This window comes from Leucopleurus acutus (genome assembly GCF_964270905.1).
Source record: "Leucopleurus acutus genome assembly, chromosome: 11".
Lineage (NCBI taxonomy): Eukaryota > Metazoa > Chordata > Mammalia > Artiodactyla > Delphinidae > Leucopleurus > Leucopleurus acutus.
Window position 1 is genome coordinate 18,655,675 of NC_139152.1, and position 10,207 is coordinate 18,665,881.

Genomic DNA, 10,207 nt, shown 5'->3' on the forward strand with positions numbered 1-10,207 from the left:
CTGAAGATTTATCATAGGGAAGAATTCTGTGATGCCCCACGGGGCAGACTTAGAGCCTTCTCCTTCAATCCCCATATTGGACTGGTCAAAAAGTACTGATGATGATTTTACTTCCTTACATCTGAAATCTGTTGGTTCATCTCTTCCTCACACGTATCACCTTTGTTTAGACATATTTCCTATTTCAGAAGGAAGGAACAGAGAGAAGGTAGGAGAGGGAAAGGGGAAGAAACAAACCATTTACAGGTCTCCTCTCTATTCTTTCTTATGTTTTCTCCTTTCTCTGGTTCATCCTCAACTTCAGTCAGAGTAATTTTTCAAATCAGAAAATAAACTTATGGTTACCAAAGGGAAAAGGGGGGGAGGGATAAATTGGGAGTTTGGGATTGACATATACACACTACTATGTATAAAACAGATAACCAACAAGGACCTACTGTATAGCACAGGGAACTCTGCTCAATATTCTGTAATAACCTAAATAGGAAAAGAATTTGAAAAAGGATAGATATGTGTCTATGTATAACTTAGTCACTTTGCTGTGCACCTGAAAGTAACACAGCGTTGTAAATCAACTATACTCTAATATAAAATAAAAATTAAAAAAAAATTCTACGGAATTATACACCACATCTGCTTAAAACAAAGCTGATTAATAAAACTTAAAAAAAGAATGTCAATCATGTCACTTCCTCATTTAACATTCTTTACTGATTCCCCATAGCCTGGAGTTCAAACTCCTCGTCACGAAGAACAAGTGTTTTCCTAATTTGCCTCTAACAGACTTCTGTCAGTCTTATCTTCTGCTCCACAACCTTTTATTCGGGACATACGGAGCCACTTGAAGTTTCCAAATATGCTGTGCTCTTTTAGGCTTCCATGCTTGTATTTATACTATTCCTTGGACCTGGAATGTTCTTTTTCTTTTGAGTCCTTTTCACCCTTTCTCTAATACCATGCTCTCTTTGAAGCCTTCTCTGACCACTCCCTTAGCAGAGCAGAGGTAGTGGCTTCTGCATCCAGTTTCTCAGAGAGCACTTTGTATGTCTGTGTACTGGCATTTATTATTCCACCGTCAGATGTCCTACCCCTACTCGCATGACACTGTGAGGTCCCTAGAGGCAGTTGTGTCACTGTCCCCAACTCCCAGTACACTGTGTTTCTGCAACGGAGAAACACTTTGTGTTGAAGCTCTTTAAGAGCTGTTGAAGCTCTTTACAGGAGGATTTCATCTCGACATGAGTTAGAACTTTTAAACAATTATAGCTGTTCAAACATTGAAGAGGCTGCCTGGTACAGAGTAGGTGCTCAACAAATAAGTGGATTATTGAATGAGCTGTGAACACTTGAATCTCCTGTCACTAGGAAGTATTCAAGGTTTTGACAGGCTCATTCAAGCATCATAAGAAGGGCTTCATGATGAATCATTGAAAAAGTTTCATCAAGAGTTGACGAAATACAGTTAGGCTGTATTTCACTATATTTTGGGAAGTATCTATCTATCTATGATATCTATCTACACACACATATACATATGTATGATTAAAAGTTTCTCTCTACCTAAATGATTAAAATAATACGAATTCTTTTCTACATCATATTTCTTTCTCTTTTTTCCTGCTTGAGGATTTGATTAGGACAGTCAAGTGTGAATATTATTTAAAGTATTTTTCTTTTACTTTCAGCAACTAGGGCTATTCATACCTTCTCAATTCGTTTGCACAAGTCTTCAGGGTAATTCTTGCTGCTGTTGATGACTAAAGTACCTACATGATAGGAGTGGATTGAAAAAGTTAATACTTTGAAGGGAAAGGAAAATCCTCATAGTTCCTCTTCAAAGTCAGAGAAAAAGAAGAGACATTATGCAAAAAGGGAAATGGCATGTTTCATATTTTAATTTTTAAGACTGACTTGTATATGATAATTTATATCTCTTTGACTATAGCATTTTTATGTAACTTTATTATTCATCCAACTTTTCAAAGTGTCAAAATTTATATAGGAAAGGTACTACCTATTATTATGATGTACCCTTCGGTGTACAATCCTATACAATCCTTGACATGAAGTGATGCTCTTGATATCATTGAGGTAAACAGAATATCCTAAAAGAGAATCTTCCCTGATACAAGGACAGGATAATACCACATGGAGGAAAGAAGGGGGCATAGTTAGGGATGGTATAACAAATAGACAAAAATTACAAAAGTCTACATCAACTGTACTCCAATAAAAAAATTTCAGAAGAGCAAAAATATATATATAAAAGTCTCAAGCAAGAGAAGTTTATTTCTCCATCATATAAGAGGGTGAAGGTAAGCTGGTGGTCCAGGGAGAGTAGGCAACTCTGCTCAGTGAGGATATCAGCCAACTAGGTCCTACTTGATGCTTTGCATTCCCGAGGGCAGCAGTTTTCAAACGTTAGCCTGTGTCAGACCTGGAGGGCTTTTTAAAACACAGAATGCTGGACCCCAAGACCAGGGTTTCTGATTCAGTATGTCTGGGGCGGGGACTGAGAATCTGCATTTCTAAAAAGCTCCCAAGTGATACTGATGTTGCTGGTCAGGGGACTAGACTTGAAGAGGCACTGTTCTCGAGTGCTGTCTCCATCCTCCCTAGCCCCCTGGAAGGGAAAAACAGAAAGCAAAAAAGATATGACCCAGAGGTTACACATACTTCTTCTGCTCAGATTCTTTCAGGCAGAACATAGTCAAATGGCCACATCTACCTCCAAGAGAAGTGAAAGTACAATAGTTTCTATTATTAAAGGGAAGAAGAAATCATTCCAATATTGAGTCTTCTGACTTATCAACAAGTTATATTGTCCAGGTTATTTAGGTCTGTGATTCTCTCAGCAATGTCTTGTATTCTTCAGTGAGCAGGTCTTTCACATCTTCTATCATAATTATTCTTAAGTGTTTCATATTTTTGATGCTATTGTAAGTGATATTATTTTTAATATTAAAATTTTGAATGTTTGTTGCACATATATAGAAATACAGTTGTCAGTTCTTTCCAAAGAGATCTATAGAATCAATACAAACCCAGTCAAAACCCTAGCAGGCTGTGTGTGTGTGATATTGACAAACTGACTCTAAAATTCACATGGAAATGCAAAGGACCTAGAAGAGCCAAAATAACTTTGAAAAAGAAAAACAAAATTAGAAGGCTAATATCACCTAATTTCAAGACTTATAAAGCTACAGTAATCAATAAACTATGGTAACAGTGTAAAGATAGAAAAAAAAGATCAATGAACCAGAAAGGTCCAGGAACAGACTCACACATATATGGACAATTGATTTTTGAAAAAGGTGCAAAGAGAATTTAGTGGAGAAAGGATAGTCTTTTCAACAGTAGTGCTGGAATAACTGGATATCTATATGCAAAACAACCAGAACAAACCAGTTCAAACCTTATACCATATACAAAAGTTAACTCAAAATCTCAAAATGGATCAGAGACTTAAATGTAAAATCTAAAACGATAAGACATCCAGAAGAAAGCAAAAGTAAAAATCTTTGTGACACTAGGCTAGATAAAGATTTATTAGCTATGACACAAAAAATATGATGTATAAAATAAATATTAATAAATTCAACCTCATCAAAATTAAAAAACTTCTCCTCTCCAAAGGAGAAAAGAATGAGAAGACAAGCCACAAGCTGGGAGAAAATATTTGCAAAGCATATAACTGCTAAAGCACTGTATCCACAATATGCAGAAAACTCTCAAGACTCAATAACATGAAAATAACACAGTTAAAAATGGGCAACAAAATTAAACAGACTTAACCAAAGAAGCTACATGCATGGCAACTAAATACATGAACAGATCCTTAATATCACTATGTATCAGGAAAATGCAAATTAAAACCACAATGAGATTCCACTACCACCTATTAGTTGGCTAAATTAAAAAGATTGGCATATTAAGTGTTGACCAGGATGTGGAGCAGCTAGAACTTTCAAACTATGCTGTTGGAAATGTCAAATGGTAAAGCCACTTTGGAAAAGTTTGGCAGTTTAACTTTCTTAAAAATTCAACATACACTTACATATGACCCAGCCATTCCACTCTAAGGTATTAACCTAAGAGAAAAGAAATCATATGTCCATACAAAGAACTTTTACATGCATGTTCACAGCAGTTTTATTTGTAAAAACCCCAAACTGGAAAAGAGCCAAATGTCCTTCAATAGGTGAATGGATAAACAAATCGTGGCATATTCATACAATGGAATGTTACTTAAAAATAAAATGGAAGGAACTAATGATCTATACAACATGGATATATCCCGAAATTTCTATGAAAGAGTCCAGATATTGAGTACATATTGTACGACTCCATTTTGATAAAACTTTGAACATGAAAACTTATCTATATTGACAGAGCAGATCAGGTGTTGCCTGAGAGGGTAGGTGGGATGAGTAAGTGAGAGGAATTAGAAAAGGCATGAGGAAATTTGGGAGTGATAGAAGTATCATTACCTTGAACGTGATAATGGTTTCATGGATTTATACGCATGTAAAATTTATCACATGGTACACTTACTGTGCTTATTGCATGTTTTATATCTCAATAAAGTTGCTTTAAAAAAGGAAAAGAGAAAAAAAATAAGGATCAAATAACATATGAGTTATTGTAGCTTATATTGATTTTTAAAAGATGTACTAGAATTCAATTGAACTAAATGGATGTTTGACTATTTTCAACTATTTTAAAAGCGGTTCATGTACATGAAAGCCTAAGCATGGATGAGGTTCAAGGGATATTTTAGTTCTGTTGTCTTCATGTTACCAAATAGGGAACACGTATCTAGAGTCAGAGTGATTGAGAGGAAGATCTTGGAAGACCAGAATTTTAGTTCTAATTTCTCCAAGTGTCCTGGAACTAGCTTATTTATCTGACCAATCTAATTTTGCCACCTGTAAAATAGACAAAATAATACTTAGCTCAGAGGACAGGGTAGAGAAAGGAGGCAGAATAGCTAGTGAAAGCGCTGTTAGATTGTTTGAAGTAGGAATAATTACTATCCCTACATATTCTTTTTCCGGACACTCTCCTTAGTTTTTCCACTCCCTGGAAATCTCTTTTGTCATTCATGTCATTCAACTTCAGTTGGCATCTTTCCTATTTAAAGCAAAAAGTGTTGAGTCGGCAGATTTGACGGACTTCTGAAGCCTCTAGTGACTCGGGGCTGACAAAACTCTTAACTCTTTTTGGCCCGGAAACTGAAGCTCAGGGATTTGCCCTTTTCAAGTTGCTTTGCAGGCAATTGTGGCTTTCCCCCAAGCTTGGTCTTGCAGGGGCAGCCGACTGAGTGAAGGAGTGAGTCTGCTTTTATACCCAAGCTGAAGCTTTGAGTAAAACTTAGCTGCTGTAAGAGGATTAGGGGAGGGCTGGAATGCACTCCTTGCCAGATTGAAGTGCTAGCATCTCCCAAAGGTGTCTGTTTGGGGCGAGTCATTTTAGCTGCTTATATCAGTGCTCAGCACAGACCCTTGTACAGATGCTTCAGAGAAACAGCACTGAGGTGTTCACAACTAACACATAAGCATTACCACCAAGCACTAAAGTTATAACGAGCAGCCTGTGAGACCAGCTGGGATGTAGAGGATGGGCTTTTGTATGATGCCTTCCCAGGGACAACCTTTCCCTTTCCTACAGGATAGAGAACTTCAATCAGTGGGGTGCTGGTAAATGCTTAACCACTGGCTCCCGGTGGTGGGGAGAGGACTGATTTGTAGTGTCTTTCAATTTCCATGATTTAAATACTATCGTCATGGTCAATTTCAAGTTTCTAATGTATTGTCAACCAGCTCACAAATTCCACAAAGTTTAGATTGGCTCTCAAAAGCCGGCGCAAGCTGACTCCAACACGCCGCTGGATTAAACAAACCAGTGGGTAAGGGCAGCCATAAAGTAAAGCCAGGGTCATTCTCCATATCTCGCCCCTAACTCTCCCCCTGGACTAGCAGGTCCTGTTACAGTTCATGAATTGCCTAAGGTCCCACCAACACTCAGAGACAGAGATGAGACTTCTTCTAAAAACTAAAGAATGGATAAGATATTGGTTTTTTCCTTCTCATACTTTCTGATTAAACATGAGTGTGTCTTGTACAGTTTGAGTCAAACCTACGAAAATTTCTCAATTATCAGGATCAAAGTTCCCTTTACAGGTAGTTGATTTTTAATTTCTGGGCTGAAATGGTGCCCACAGATACTGAGAAAGAAGATGCTGTGGTGTTCTCTCTGGAACATTCCCCAAGCATACTAGTTCTCAGTGGGGTCAGAGTGATACATCCCCTGGGGAATGTTTAGGAAATTTGTTGGGAATATTTTGAATTGTCCCAATGATTTAGGCGCTTCAGTGGCTTAAGTGTCACCACAGCATATGGAGAGGCAGAGACACTCAAGATTTTGTAATACCAGAACAGTCTCACATAAAGAATGGTCCTGTATTCTGTACAACTTCAGATGTTCCCAATAGGCACCCATGTAAGTGAAAAAACGCTGTTTACAACTTTCTAAGCCTGGAATGTAACACCATTTTACCTATGAACATACAGTAAATTTTTACCATGTAAACATATAAAGAATTTTCTAAGAATGCAACTACGATGTAAGTGGAAGGGAAATTATGTCACATTTTGGTGAGAACATTATCAAGCATGACATAATATTACCGAGTTACCTCCCAATTTGGAACAGCGTATCATTGCCCAGAAGATGGCCTAGTGTTTGTAGCTATTGCACATTCAAAGTGATTTAAAGTATATAGGAATAGAGTTGTTTAGCCTTTATTTCAAGATGTCAAATAGAAACAAAAGTGTGTTTTAAATCTAAACACTTGTTGTAGATAAGTGCAAACATAGGACTACTTCATTCTGTTTTCTGGTGTATTCGTGTTTGAGCATTTCCACCTTGAAAGACATATCATTTCATTATGTTTACTCTGTCCACTGTCCAGTCCAGCACCCCAGGCAGGAAACTAGGAAACTCAGCTCCTCTCTCCTTCCCACTCCTTAGATTCATTCACTATGTTCTGTTGATTCCATTTCCTACTTGTCCTCTTCTCCCACTACACCGGTACTGCTTTAGTTCAGGCGCGCACTATTTCCTGCCTAGACCATTCCAAAGTCTACCAATTAATCTCTCATTGTGCACTCTCCCCACCCACTCCCGCCAACCCATTCTCTACACAAATGTTCAATGATCTTTCTAAAACACAAATCTGGGAAAGTTGCTTCCCTACTGAACATTTCATCGGGTCCCTGCAGAAGAGAGGATAAAACCTAGACTTCTCAGGATGGTGCCACGAGACAGTCTCTGTTGATCTCCGTCTGCTCTCAAATCAGACTTCGCACAGTGAACCATCAGCCATTTCACTTCTCTGCGATTTGGACACACTGTTGTATTTGTTAGGAAATCTTTCTCCTCAGTCCTGCCAGCCTGGCAAATTTCATTCATCCTTTAAGACGCAGCCCAATTTCCTGTTCCAAACCTCCCTGACATGATGGCTTCAAGTGACCCTAGTACTCCCCTTCTTTAACGATGTTTAGTGAACTCTATTAGAACAGTCCGATTACTACCAGGAGTGACGCCAGCCCACTGTCCCACTTCCCTGTCCGTATAAGATGATGGCGAGGGAATAAAGACGTCACGATTGTCAAGGTTGACCTGCCAGTTGCATGCGGGCAATTGGAGGCTCCCAGCCCTCTCCCCTGTCTTTGGAATGTACATTTCACCCACCATTTCCACACTAGGAGCAATTTCAAGGACACAGCCTTGAGGGGTAAGATATTGTTGAGACCATCTGGATGGTACATACATGACTGAACATAATTAAGGCCTCTATATACATTTTTAAGATTCCCGCCAGCAGGTGCAGAGACCTATGCATCTTGTGGTCCCAAGACAAGCCTCCTAAGTAATCTCCCTTGCTGATTACACCTGCCTCCTACCAACCTGGAGTGGTCTGCCTGTTTCATTGGTCGCTCCTCTGGGTAGGGGGGCCAATTTTAAATTTTACCCAGGTAACCAACCAAATTCCTGAGGTTGCAAACTAACAGTGATTCTTGGCCTTGAGGGGAGGGCTGTCCTTCCCAGCCCTTGCTTTACCAGGATGACAAAGCCAATGAGGAGGCCTTCAAGAGGACTACTTGAAGGATGGGGAGAACTGCATCTCTTTTTAAAATAATTAATTAATTAATTTATTTTTATTTGTGGCTGTGTTGGGTCTTCATTGCTGTGTGTGGGCTTTCCCTAGTTGTGGCGAGCGGGGGCTACTCTTCGTTGAGGTGCACGGGCTTCTCATTGCGGTGGCTTCTCTTGTTGCGGAGCATGGGCTCTAGGCGCACAGGCTTCAGTAGTTGTGGCACGTGGGCTCAGTAGTTGTGGTGCACGGGCTTAGTTGCTCCGTGGCATATGGGCTCTTCCTGGCCCAGGGCGCAAACCCATGTCCCCTGCATTGGCAGGCAGATTCTTAACCATTGCGCCACCAGGGGAGTCTGAGAACTGCATCTTGATTCCTGGCTGGATATTTTTTTTTTAAGTATCTTTTTATCATTATTTTTTAAGCACAAATGCCCACGCAACTTTTACTTACAAGGTAGTTCTGTATAGACTGAATTAAAAAGTTAGTGACCTTGATATTACAAATTATGTACAATTAAATGTAGTTCACAGGGTACATAATTACACTTCTCACTTCAGAGGGCAATTATAGTTGAGACTGAAAGAAAGTGTAATGTCCACTCATAGGTAACAGAATGGGAAGTCTCCCTGAAGTTTTTGCAGATGATTTTTTAAAAAATTATTTATTTATTTATTTATGTATATTTTTGGCTGTGTTGGGTCTTCGTTGCTGCACACGGATTTCTCTAGTTGTGGTGAGTGGGGGCTACTCTTCGCTGCAGTGCACAGGCTTCTCATTGTGGTGCTTCTCCTGTTGAGGAGCACAGGCTCTAGGTACACGGGCTTCAGTAGTTGTGGCGCACAGGTTCTAGAGTGCAGGCTCAGTAGTTGTGGCGCACAGACTTAGTTGCTCCACTGCATGTGGGATCCTCCCGGACCAGGGCTCGAACCCGTGTCCCCTGCATTGGCAGGCAGACTCCCAACCACTGCGCCACCAGGGAAGCCCTGCAGATGATTTTTATTTGTTATTGCACAGTGTGAATTTCTAGGGGAAAAAATAATACACTAACCCTTGGGTCCCATACAGGCAAATTAAGATTGCATTCTTCAGGTTGTTTCAATAGGACTGGCTTTTGCCATTCCCATTTAGAAAATACCAAGAAAAATTTATGTACAGGAGTTGATGCTATTGCATTTGGATAAAGCTGGCAAGTTCTTGCTACTAGCATAGCCCAGGAAACACCACAGAGGAAACCTAATATATTGGAATAGATGTGGCATTTAGCCCACAGTTTGATAGATCTCAGGGTTAACCTGAAGTTGTCAATGTTTAGTACTAGATGTAAAATTTCATCAGTTACCCTGCAACGTTAAGATTTCTTATGTATCTTGCATCTAAAGTTTTAAGCAGACTGTCATCTCTTAAGTCCAAGTCTTCTGGAAAAGTCTGCAGTGCTCATCTGGCAAACAAAATATCAATCTCTATCCCATGAAAACACAGCTTGATAACTTATTACAAATGCCTGTTCGACAGCTCTTACATCTTTTACTTCTCACTGTAATCTCAACTTATCATAGAATGAGGTGGAAAAGTCGCTTCGATCATCATGTCTTGGGGCAACACACAACGCATCCGTATCGGTACCTTTCGTAGGTATTCCTCATCTATCAGATCCAAACGTAAAAACTCTTACCAGGTTATTTAATTTTCCCCAAATGAAAATCCTGCGCTGCGGTTCTCTTCCTCTCCCAAAACCCCCAAAGGACTTGAGTGGCAATTAGTTTCTGTGTAAGTAGGCGGTCAGATGCCTGGGGGGATGCTAAACTGATGGGACAGACGACGCCATGGTGCTTCTGCCGCGGCTGCGCTCGCCACGATCACCGCGTAGTACGGCGGCCACTTCCGCCCTGGGCGTGGCCACTGAGGCGGAAGGGAGAGGGGGCGGGCCTCAGCCCCGGGTCCGCGCCTCAGCCCCGGGTCCGCGCCTCAGCCCCGGGTCCGTGCCCACCGCCGCCCCCGCTCCCACCTCAGCCCTTGCCGCCTTCACTGCTTCTCCTCCTTCCCCTT

At 40.4% G+C, this 10,207-nt stretch overlaps 1 pseudogene across 1 annotated transcript; it reads right to left on the reverse strand.

The window, feature by feature from the left end:
- Positions 1–2,491: 2,491 nt before the first annotated feature.
- LOC309968316 (poly(A) polymerase type 3-like) lies at positions 2,492–9,986 on the reverse strand (annotated as a pseudogene). The gene is made up of 3 exons: positions 9,979–9,986; positions 9,210–9,885; positions 2,492–2,623 (listed from the first exon to the last, which is right to left on the reverse strand). The product of its transcript is annotated as a poly(A) polymerase type 3-like (transcript).
- Positions 9,987–10,207: the final 221 nt, after the last annotated feature.